This window comes from Pieris napi, chromosome 3, assembly GCF_905475465.1.
Source record: "Pieris napi chromosome 3, ilPieNapi1.2, whole genome shotgun sequence".
Lineage (NCBI taxonomy): Eukaryota > Metazoa > Arthropoda > Insecta > Lepidoptera > Pieridae > Pieris > Pieris napi.
The window spans coordinates 974799-985377 of NC_062236.1; the positions used below are offsets into that span (position 1 = coordinate 974799).

At 35.6% G+C, this 10579-nt stretch overlaps 1 pseudogene; it reads left to right on the forward strand.

Moving 5' to 3' along the window:
• Positions 1 to 608: 608 nt before the first annotated feature.
• Positions 609 to 10125, forward strand: LOC125063414 (annotated as a pseudogene).
• The last annotated feature ends 454 nt before the right edge of the window (positions 10126 to 10579 follow it).

Consider the following 10579-nt stretch of genomic DNA (forward strand, 5'->3'; position numbering starts at 1 on the left):
TTTCGCGGTGCCGTTACAAAATTTAAGCCTTAATTTAATACCTGGATGGTTTGTTTATCCAAATTTTATTTTGACAGATTGATGACATTGACATTTTGACTAGTATCGGGTGTGTCATTTAAAGTCGCAACGTTTGACAGGTGTCTAATGGTGTTCTGTGCTAGTTTTTCAACCTTTTTTATTTGTATGACTTTGCAGTTATGGAATTTGTTGTGAGCCCGAGTGTTTATGCACTGCCTCCAATCTGTTTCCGACAATATCTCACGTAGTTCCTCCGTTTCATTTTGGATTTGAATGTTTAGTCGTCGATACTCTGTTCTGTGTCCGGCGACAAGTTCAATTAACAATTTTCTACTTGCTGTTTTAAGAATACTGGCGCTCCCAACTATGTCCTTTCTTGGAGCCAATCGTACACAGTTGTTGTTTTTCAGTTCGGTTTCAGCCAAACAACGTCTTGATAATCCTTGACTTTAAAACCAAAGAAAAGGCGTGCTTCTACGTCTTCTTTGCCAACGGCCTCGAAATCAAATGCTTTGAATATCAATATAGAAAATTTACCCAACTTTACATTAACCACATCAATACCAACAACAACAAAAGTTACTACTATGTCACAATCTGCAAGTAATATTGAAGAATTGCAGACTGAAAACACCAGTTTTCAATTTACTAATCCTGCGGAAACTGCTAATGCACTAAGTAATAATACTGAAAATGAGACAGTAATAGACACAAACATGTCAAATGATGATGATGCGTGTAAAAATGCACCATCCACCGTAATGTCAACTGAATGTCATAGTTATGAAGAAGAAAACAGTACTGAAGATCCTTGTGTACCAATAACAACAAATGCATCACAATGGACATGTGAATATTGCTGAGTTAAAAATGATATGAGTACTAGTAAATGTGTATGTTGTGGTGGAAAAAGCCCCTAAACAAAAGCAATAATAATAAAACTTCTAAGCCAGCTGAGACAAACCCCCTTAGCTTACCTATTAATCACGATCCTTTATTAACTAATAATAATACATATGTAAAAAGTAAAGAAGAAACGTGGGAATGTCCTGTTGCCTCCTAAAAAATGAGAAGAAGAACACTAAATGTATTTGCTGTGAAGCTACAAAACTAGGTGCTGAAAAATCAGCGACATTAAATAGTAAACAAGCAGGAGTTTCAAAAAGTCAAGATAAAAACTGGTAATGCAATGTTTGTCTAGTAAGAAATAATAAACGTAACAGCCAATGCGTGTGCTGTGACGTTAAGAAACCAGGAACTAAGAAATCAGAAATAACATTTAATTTTTGTTTGCCTGTAACTACACAATTTAAGTTTGGAATTAATTTAGATAACACAAACCATGACCCTACTAAAGAAATTGTAAAAGAAGTCACAGAAACAAACAACAATGAGCCCCCAGAACAATTTTAATTTGGGCTACCTCCCATTAATTCAGTAGCCGACGGTTTAGCCAACAATTTAGAAGAATCTAATGAAAGTACTTCTCATAAATCTCCTCAGATAGAACAAAGGACCATAATTTTGGAAAAAAAGAAAGAGTTGAAGATCAACAAATGTTGTTTGTATTGAAGTCACCAGTCTCCCTAGACACTACATACGACCTACAAACAGTAGCAGAAGCAAGTCGAAAAGAAGGTTCTACCAAATCACCAACAGCTTTGCCCAATGCTGGACAGGAGCAAAACTCTGCTAATTTGAATGTGCTATCACCGATAGTGGAAGTCATTAATGAATGTTCGAACCCAAGTACTAACACAAAAAATTTATCTGCTCCTCAAAATAACACTTTACAGCAGAATGAATCAAGTAATTCTGGAACTTCAGGGCCTCCTTCCGTTATTTCAGTACCAGAGAATCATTTGTAAGAGAGAACTTTGAATTCATTTCCACCTTAATCTACTTCAACTCCAATGTTTATACCTATTTGGTTCAAGTACTAATCAGAATACAATTAATATAGGTTCCACGAATACGACGAATTTGGAAATAACAAAATTTATTCAACAAATCTTTTTAATTTCGGAGTTCTTCCAGTCAAATTTGAATCGCCGAAAATCGATTCGCAGGATAACATAAATTCTGCAGCGGACACAATAAATGGGAACATTATATTGAGTGGTAATGGTACTAACACATTTCAACACAGCAACAAAGGATCTAATTTATTAAACACAAATAACTCTGTAAGTCAGTTTATTAGCGTAAGCGGACTATTCTGAGCTCAACCACAAAACAGTAGTTGGCCTCCTTCTACAAATTTATTTTCAGCACCGCAAAGTCTCCCTACAAATTAATGAAATCAGGCATCGCATCTATTTACCTTTGGCCATTTAATACTACTCCAATTAACAACGTACCAACATTTCGTAACAACGCTCAGATACCGTCACCAGCATTTGGTATGCTTTCTCTTAATGCCAATAATGCATTCTGGGTTTCTACGCCAAATTTTGAAAATCAAGCAAAAGCAATAAACAGCATCAATGGTACACCAAGAGCGGCAGGAGGGCTTTTCGGACAACAATCTTAGAATTTTACAGAAAACAGCTCATTATTTGTCGAAATATCCCATCAGATGGGACTTCAGCAGGGCTTCAATTTTTCTGCTGGTCAAAATTCTACTCCTAACGATAAGTCAGTTTATTTGCGTCCAAAGCAAGCCTAAACCAACAGGCGGACTAGTCGGAACTCAACCACGAAAAGAAAACAGAAGTTGGCCTCCTTCTACAAATTTATTTTTAGCACCGCAAATACATTCGTCCAATAATGCATTTGTCATATGCAATAATTGTACCTACAGCACAGCCAACGGAAATTTTAAAATTATCACCTATATATTTCATCTAAACTATAACGCATAATTTTGAATAGTTATAACTATCGTTACGAAAATCAAGCCTGTTTACTCAAAAAGTAGCTTTTGGTTCAAAAAGGTTTGACAAAAGTACTGTCCATCCCTAGTCTAGATCGAAGTGGACTATGTACGGAAAGATCAAACGGCTGTGATCCTTGCCTATACCATTCTCAATTTATAAGTGAAATATTTCGAGTCAACCGTATCAGAAAAGTAGACAAGGACCCATGACGATATAAAACTGAACTTGATGATTGGGCACGTAATTTAGGATCAAATAATTTTGAATCAGAGAAAGTGGCAAAATAGTGTAGTAGGCCCCGCTTGGACTGAAATTAAAGAACATCCACATCAGTACGAACCAGCTTGCAAAAATGTGGGTATACCATCGTTGACAAAGAAATTATTGAGCAGAAGTCAAAGAAAATTGGTTCCCTATGGGGGCCTTATGACCTTTTTACCGGTAAACGAGATGGTACAACTATCAAAAATCATTTTAATACATCACTAAGGTGCGAAACGGCGACATGGCCGCTAGCCTTAAAGGGTTGGTTGGAAACGTACAAAAAATCACACTTTGGTACAATGAACAAAATTTATCGAAGTCTTCCTTATAGAGATCGAAATGCACTTGTTGATATATCGATGTGAAAGACCGGAAGAGCCAGGACCAGCTCATTTAAACAGATAAAACTAAGGTTTACAAAAAAAACCAAATATGCCTTTAATAGTAGCAGTAGGGGTACAAAAGAGTCATCGTTTGGCCTGGCGTAAGTAGATCTATCTATATATATATATAAGAAAAATGGTCTTCGTTTGAGGCTCCTTCACGCCTAAACCACTGATCGTATCGACATGAAACTACTACCATTCGATGCGATGATGATGCGATGATTCGATGCCTAGATGGTTTATGCCTATATATTTTTTAAATTCCAACGTTCCTTCATTTTTTTATTGCTGTTTTACTTTTATGAAAATTTATACATACGGACTTCACCGCGAAAACATTCGGGGAGGCTTCCTAGAACCTCAAAACGTCAACATCTGTTAAAAACTTGATTTTCGAAAATTTTCAATTTTCTTAGCGGGAAGTTAAAAAGAAGAATAATAGTATAAGATCCCGCTATACAACGACCTTCACCGAGATGCTTATTTAATGAAACTTATTTTATATATAATTTAATATGTCAATAAATATAATACATATGGGTTGCCTAGCAAATTTCAGTCCAGAGTATATTTATTTATATTTAAAAAAAAAAAATTGTTTTTAATTTGCATGTAGTAAATTTTTTGAACTTTTTTCAATCAATATTTTTAATCAGGGTAGTATTATATATGTATCACTATAACCTTCTTTTATACTAAAGATGTATATATACTTTACTGTCACATAAAAAATATACACATAAATAATTAATTGATTAAAAACAACCTAACGTTTGCATATTCTATGGGCTTCATACTTTCGATTGGTATAGAATTTATCCAATAATCATACCGGTGAAATGTTTAAAAAAATATTTTTTTTTTAAATTAATTAAACATACTCTGGACTGAAATTTGCTAGGCAACCCATATGGATTATATTTATTGACATATTAAATTATATATAAAATAAGTTTCATTAAATAAGCATCTCGGTGAAGGTCGTTGTATAGCGGGATCTTAGACCATAATAAAAATATGAAAAAATAATAATAATGAAACATAAAATTTTATTTATTTCCTATTTTAATTCGACCAGCGAAGCGGGCGGGAAACGGCTAGTATACTATAAAAGACGATAGTTGCGAAATATTTTAAACATAATATATTCCTGAGTCGTCAAGAAAGGACTAATGGAGCTATTTTACCCCAACCTATGAAATCATTTTAATTTTTTTACACGTAAAATTTCATCATATTCTTATTAAATAGCGGTATAGAAATATTAAACTCACATTTTCTTAACATCCCAATTTGAGCAAATTCATACCAAGATTTACTCTTGAGTATAATCTTAAAACGCAAAAATTTAATTTTTATATTACTAATAATTTATTGTTGATACATTTTTATGATAAAATACTAAGCGATACAATTGGTGGCCTTGAAACTGCAATTAATATATATCCTTATTATAAACTGTTTGTTCAAACAATTAATTCCAGTTTTCACTTGTACGCGCTAGGCTTGAATCAAATCATTTTAGTTGTAATGAATTTGTACTTTTTTTACATAGCGACATCTACTTATTTAATTCTCCGTCGATTATGTTTACCATGAAGACAGATAAAATTATTCGTTATATGTATTGTTTTAATGTTGGGAACAATTTCAAAATTACACCAATTGAAAATGACTATGTACATAATTTTATTGCTAATAATATTAATCGAAACAATACCGTACCTGAGAGAAGTTGAATACGTAAGGAGTACAATTTTGACCAGCAGAAAAATTAAAGCCCTGCTGAAGTCCCATCTGATGGGACATTTCGACAAATAATAAGCTGTTTTCTGTAAAATTCTAAGATTGTTGTCCGAAAAGCCCTCCTGCCGCTCTTGGTGTACCATTGATGCTGTTTATTGATTTTGCTTGATTTTCAAAATTTGGCGTAGAAACCCAGAATGCATTATTGGCATTAAGAGAAAGCATACCAAACGCTGGTGACGGTATCTGAGCGTTGTTACGAAATGTTGGTACGTTGTTAATTGGAGTAGTATTAAATGGCCAAAGGTAAATAGATGCGATGCCTGATTTCATTAATTTGTAGGGAGACTGCGGTGCTGAAAATAAATTAGTAGAAGGAGGCCAACTACTGTTTTGTGGTTGAGCTCAGAATAGTCCGCTGATGCTAATAAACTGACTTACAGAGTTATCTGTGTTTTATAAATTAGATCCTTTGTTGCTGTGTTGAAATGTGTTAGTATCATTACCACTCAGTATAATGTTCCCATTCACTGTGTCCACTGCAGAATTTATGTTATCATGCGAATCGATTTTCGGCGATTCAAATTTGTTTGGAAGAACTCCGAAATTTAAAAGATTTGTTGAATTAATTTTGTTATTTCCAAATTTAAATTTATCGTATTCGTGGAACCAATATTAATTGTATTCTGATTAATACTTGATCCAAATAGGTATAAACATTGGAGTTGAAGTAGATTGAGGTGGAAATGAATTCAAAGTTTTCTCTAACAAATGATTCTCTGGTACTGAAATAACGGAAGGAGGCCCGAAGTTCCAGCATTACTTGATTCATTCTGCTGTAAAGTGTTATTTTGAGGAGCAGATAAATTATTTGTGTTAGTACTTGGGTTCGAACATTCATTAATGACTTCTACTATCGGTGATAGCACATTCAAATTAGCAGAGTTTCGCTCCTGTCCAGCATTGGGCAAAGCTGTTGGTGACTTGGTAGAACCTTCTTTTCGGCTTGGTTCTGCTACTGTTTTTAGGTCATATGTAGTGTCTAGGGGTACTGGTGACTTCAATACAAACAACACTTGTTGATCTTCAACTCTTTCTTTTTCCAAAATTATGGTCCTTTGTTCTATCTGAGGAGATTTATTAAAAGTACTTTCATTAGATTCGTCTAAATTGTTGCCAAAACCGTCAGCTACTGAATTAATGGGAGGTAGCTCAAATTAAAATTGTTTTGGGGGCTCATTGTTGTTTGTTTCTGTGACTTCTTTTACAATTTCTTTAGTAGGGTCATGGTTTGTGTTATCTAAATTAATTCCAAACTTAAATTTTGTAGTTACAGGCAAACAAAAATTTAACGTTATTTCTGATTTCTTAGTCCCTGGTTTCTCAACTTCACAGCACACGCATTCGCTATTACGTTTATTATTTCTTACTAGGCAAACATTGCATTCCCAGTTTTTATCTTGACTTTTTGAGACTCCTGCTTGTTTACTATTTAATGTCGCTGATTTTTCAGCACCTAGTTTTGTAGCTTCACAGCAAATACATTTAGTGTTCTTCTTCTCATTTTTTAGGAGGCCAACAGGACATTCCCACGTTTCTTCTTTACTTTTTACATATGTTATATTATTAGTTAATAAAGGATCATGATTAATAGGTAAGCTAAGGGGGTTTGTCTCAGCTGGCTTAGAAGTTTTATTATTATCGCTTTTGTTTAGGGGCTTTTTTCCACCACAACATACACATTTACTAGTACTCATATCATTTTTAAGCCAGGAATATTCACATGTCCATTGTAATGAATTTGTTGTTTTTGGTACACAAGGATCTTCAGTACTGTTTTCTTCTTCATAACTACGACATTCAGTTGACATTACGGTGGATGGTGCATTTTTACACGCATCATCATCATTTGACATGCTTGTGTCTATTACTGTCTCATTTTAGTATTATTACTTGGTGCGTTAGCAGTTTCCGCATGGTTAGTAAATTGAAAACTAGTGTTTTCAGTCTGCAATTCTTCAATATTATTTGCAGATTGTGACATAGTAGTAACTTTTGTTGTCGTTGGTGTTGATGTAATTAATGTAAAGTTGGGTAAATTTTCTATATTGATTTTCAAAGCATTTGATGTCGAGGGCGTTGGCAAAGACGACGTAGAAGCACGCCTTTTCTTTGGTTTTAAAGTCGGATTATCAAGATGTTGTTTGGCTGAAACCGAACTGAAAAACAACAACTGTGTACGATTGGCTCCAAGAAAGGACATAGTTGGGGGCGCCAGTATTCTTGAAACATCTAGTAGAAAATTGTTAATTAAACTTGTCGCCGGACACAGAACAGAGTATCAACGACTAAACATTCAAATACAAAGTGAAACAGAGGAACTGCGTGAGATATTGGCGGAAACAGATTGGAGGCAGTGCATAAACACTCGGGCTCACAACTAACTCCATAACTGCAAAGTCATACAAATAAAAAAGTTTGAAAAACTAGCACAGAACACCAATAGACACCTGTCAAACGTCGCAACTTTAAATGACACACCCGATACTAGTCAAAATGTCATTGTCATCAATCTGTCAAAACAAAACTTGGATAAACAAACCATCGAGGTATTAAATAAAGGCTTAACTTTGCAACGGCACCGCGAAAATCCCTCACGAAGATATTGTTGGTTACGTAGAGGAATGTATATTGAAAAATACGATACCGAAGGATGAGGCTGAAACCATACGGCAAGACTTTTCGCGCATATTGCGAGCAAGCAAACCGCCAAAAAGAAACCTCACCTTCGCTGAAACTAAGGCTCTCGCGAAGCTAAAGGCGGACGAAGATTTGGTAGTACTCCGAGCTGACAAAGGGAGCGCAACCGTTGTTATGGATACGTGGGTTGAATTAGTCACCCACGTAGTCCTGGAATGCGAGGTTGTGGCTAATCAACGTGCAGAAATCGAGAAATCCTCGAAGCCCAACGTCTTTGTGTTGCTGCCCACCTCGAGGAGGAACTACAACATGTCAAACAGGTGCTACACCGAAACAAGCTGCGCATCCCCCGGCTGCATCACCGAAACAAAAACAAGACACAAACAGTTCCCCGCCAGCCAGCCTACCTGCCATATGTAAAGGAAGTTACAGATAGAATTAGCTGGATCCTAAAACGAGCTTCTATTAATACAATTTCAAGCCACACAAGAAGATTTTACAATTCCTAAGTACTTGTGAAAGAAAAATGGCATGGAACCAGTTAGTGAAACGCTATAATAATAAACGGTTAAATTGCTATGCAATTTTAAGAACATTATTTTCACAGAAGGTTATATATACAGAGACATTGAGTTCAATCAAACAATTGGTAGACACTACGTCGGTATGCCCAAAAACATTGAAAATCTCGGTGTGAAAACCGACACTTGGGATATGATTATTAACTATTTAGTAATATCAGAGATGGACCATGAATCAATAAAGAGATGGGAACAACAACTTAGTTTGAGTAATACCGAATTACCTACGTGGACAGAACTGCGGGATTTTCTAGAAGCTAGATTTTGAGCGTTAGAAATGATAGACAGTCACAGAGTAAAATTACCATACCCTAAGCTTGTTGCTACACCTATTGCTAAACCTAAGTCCTTTCATTCAGGTATACACTAGGATGTGAAAAAACTGGAAGTCAAATGTGTGTTATGCAGTGGTAAACACTACATCTATTATTGTAAAGAGTTCGTAGACATGTCTACAAAAGAAAAGCTAGAGTTCGTCCAGCAGAATAAATTATGTTTTAATTGTCTTACCCCGTCACATTCAGTAATCAGATGTCGTCAGCCAACGAGTTGCAGAAAATATGGGCGTCGTCATCATTCATTGCTACACTACGAGAGAGATCGATCGGTGACTACGAGAGAAGGAGAATCCACATCGATAGGTACTATGACTGAATAAACTAAAGGTAAGCTTAATTCTATTGCAAACGATGTACACTTTGTAACTAACTTTTCCAAGGAAAATTGTCAAAATAGTGTCCTATTAGCTACTGCTGAGGTATTAGTAGAGAGTAGGAATGGTTGCAAACATATTATTAGAGCATTAATAGACCAAGGGTCGCAAGCATCGTTTATAACTGAAGCTACAGCACAATTACTTAATCTTACGCGCCGATCAGTAAGTGGTTGGGTGTCAGGTGTGGGAAAGGGGTAAATGAGAATCAAATACATGGTTTCACTTAGCGTGAAATCTCGCCTCGATCCTAAGACAGTAATATGAGTGAATGCATATGTATTGTGTTCAGTAACAACACTTCTGCCTACTACCAAACCTAGTGCTCCTAAATGGTCAGACCTAGAAACTTTAGAGTTGGCTGAGTCAGCCTTCAAAACACCTGGAAGAATTGACATTCTTTTGGGAGCAGACGTATACAGTAACATTCTTTTAGATGGTATAATCAAACATCCTAGGGGCAACTTATTAGCACAGAGAACATGCCTAGGTTGGGTGCTATCAGGAAAGCTGCCTCAATGAAACGGGTTCTTCGGACACAAATGTTGCAAGTTCAACATAAGAAAGACGAGATGCTCAAGAAATTCTTGGAAATCGAGAACGAACCAAATACTATAAAAGGAAAGGAGACTATCAAAAGAAGAGGAATTTTGTGAGAAATTTTATGACATTACAACTATAAGAGATGAAGAAGGAAGATTCGTGGTTAAACTTCCATTTAAGACTGGAAATCCACAGTGTAGGCAAGAAAATCGTAAAGAAATTGCTGCTAAGAGGTTTGAAATAATAGAGCAAAAATTATCAAGAAACCAGAAACTAAAAGAAGAATACCATAAGGTCATAAACGAATATTTAAATTTAAATCATATGGTTGAAATTATCCCTACAGAAATTGATAGTCCAACTGCAGTCTATCTCCAGCACCACGCGGTTCTTCGAGAAGATAAGGAGACGATGAAACTTCGTGTAGTCTTTGACGCTTCGTGTAAAGGAGTCAATAACGTATATTTCAATGATGATTTATATTTGGTCCTAAGTTGCAGCAAGATTTGCGCCACATATTGATGAGATGGAGGCTTTATAAAATTTGCCTTACTGCAGATGTAATTAAAATGTTTAGAATGGTGAGGGTGTCAGAAGATGATACAAATTACCAAAGAGTTCTATGGAGTGAGCCAATACAACATTACAAGCTTTTGAGATTAACATTTGGGACAGCATGTGCGCCCTATCTCGCTGTGAAGTCACTCCAGAGATTAGCTGATGATGAAAAATTGAAGTTTCCTGTTG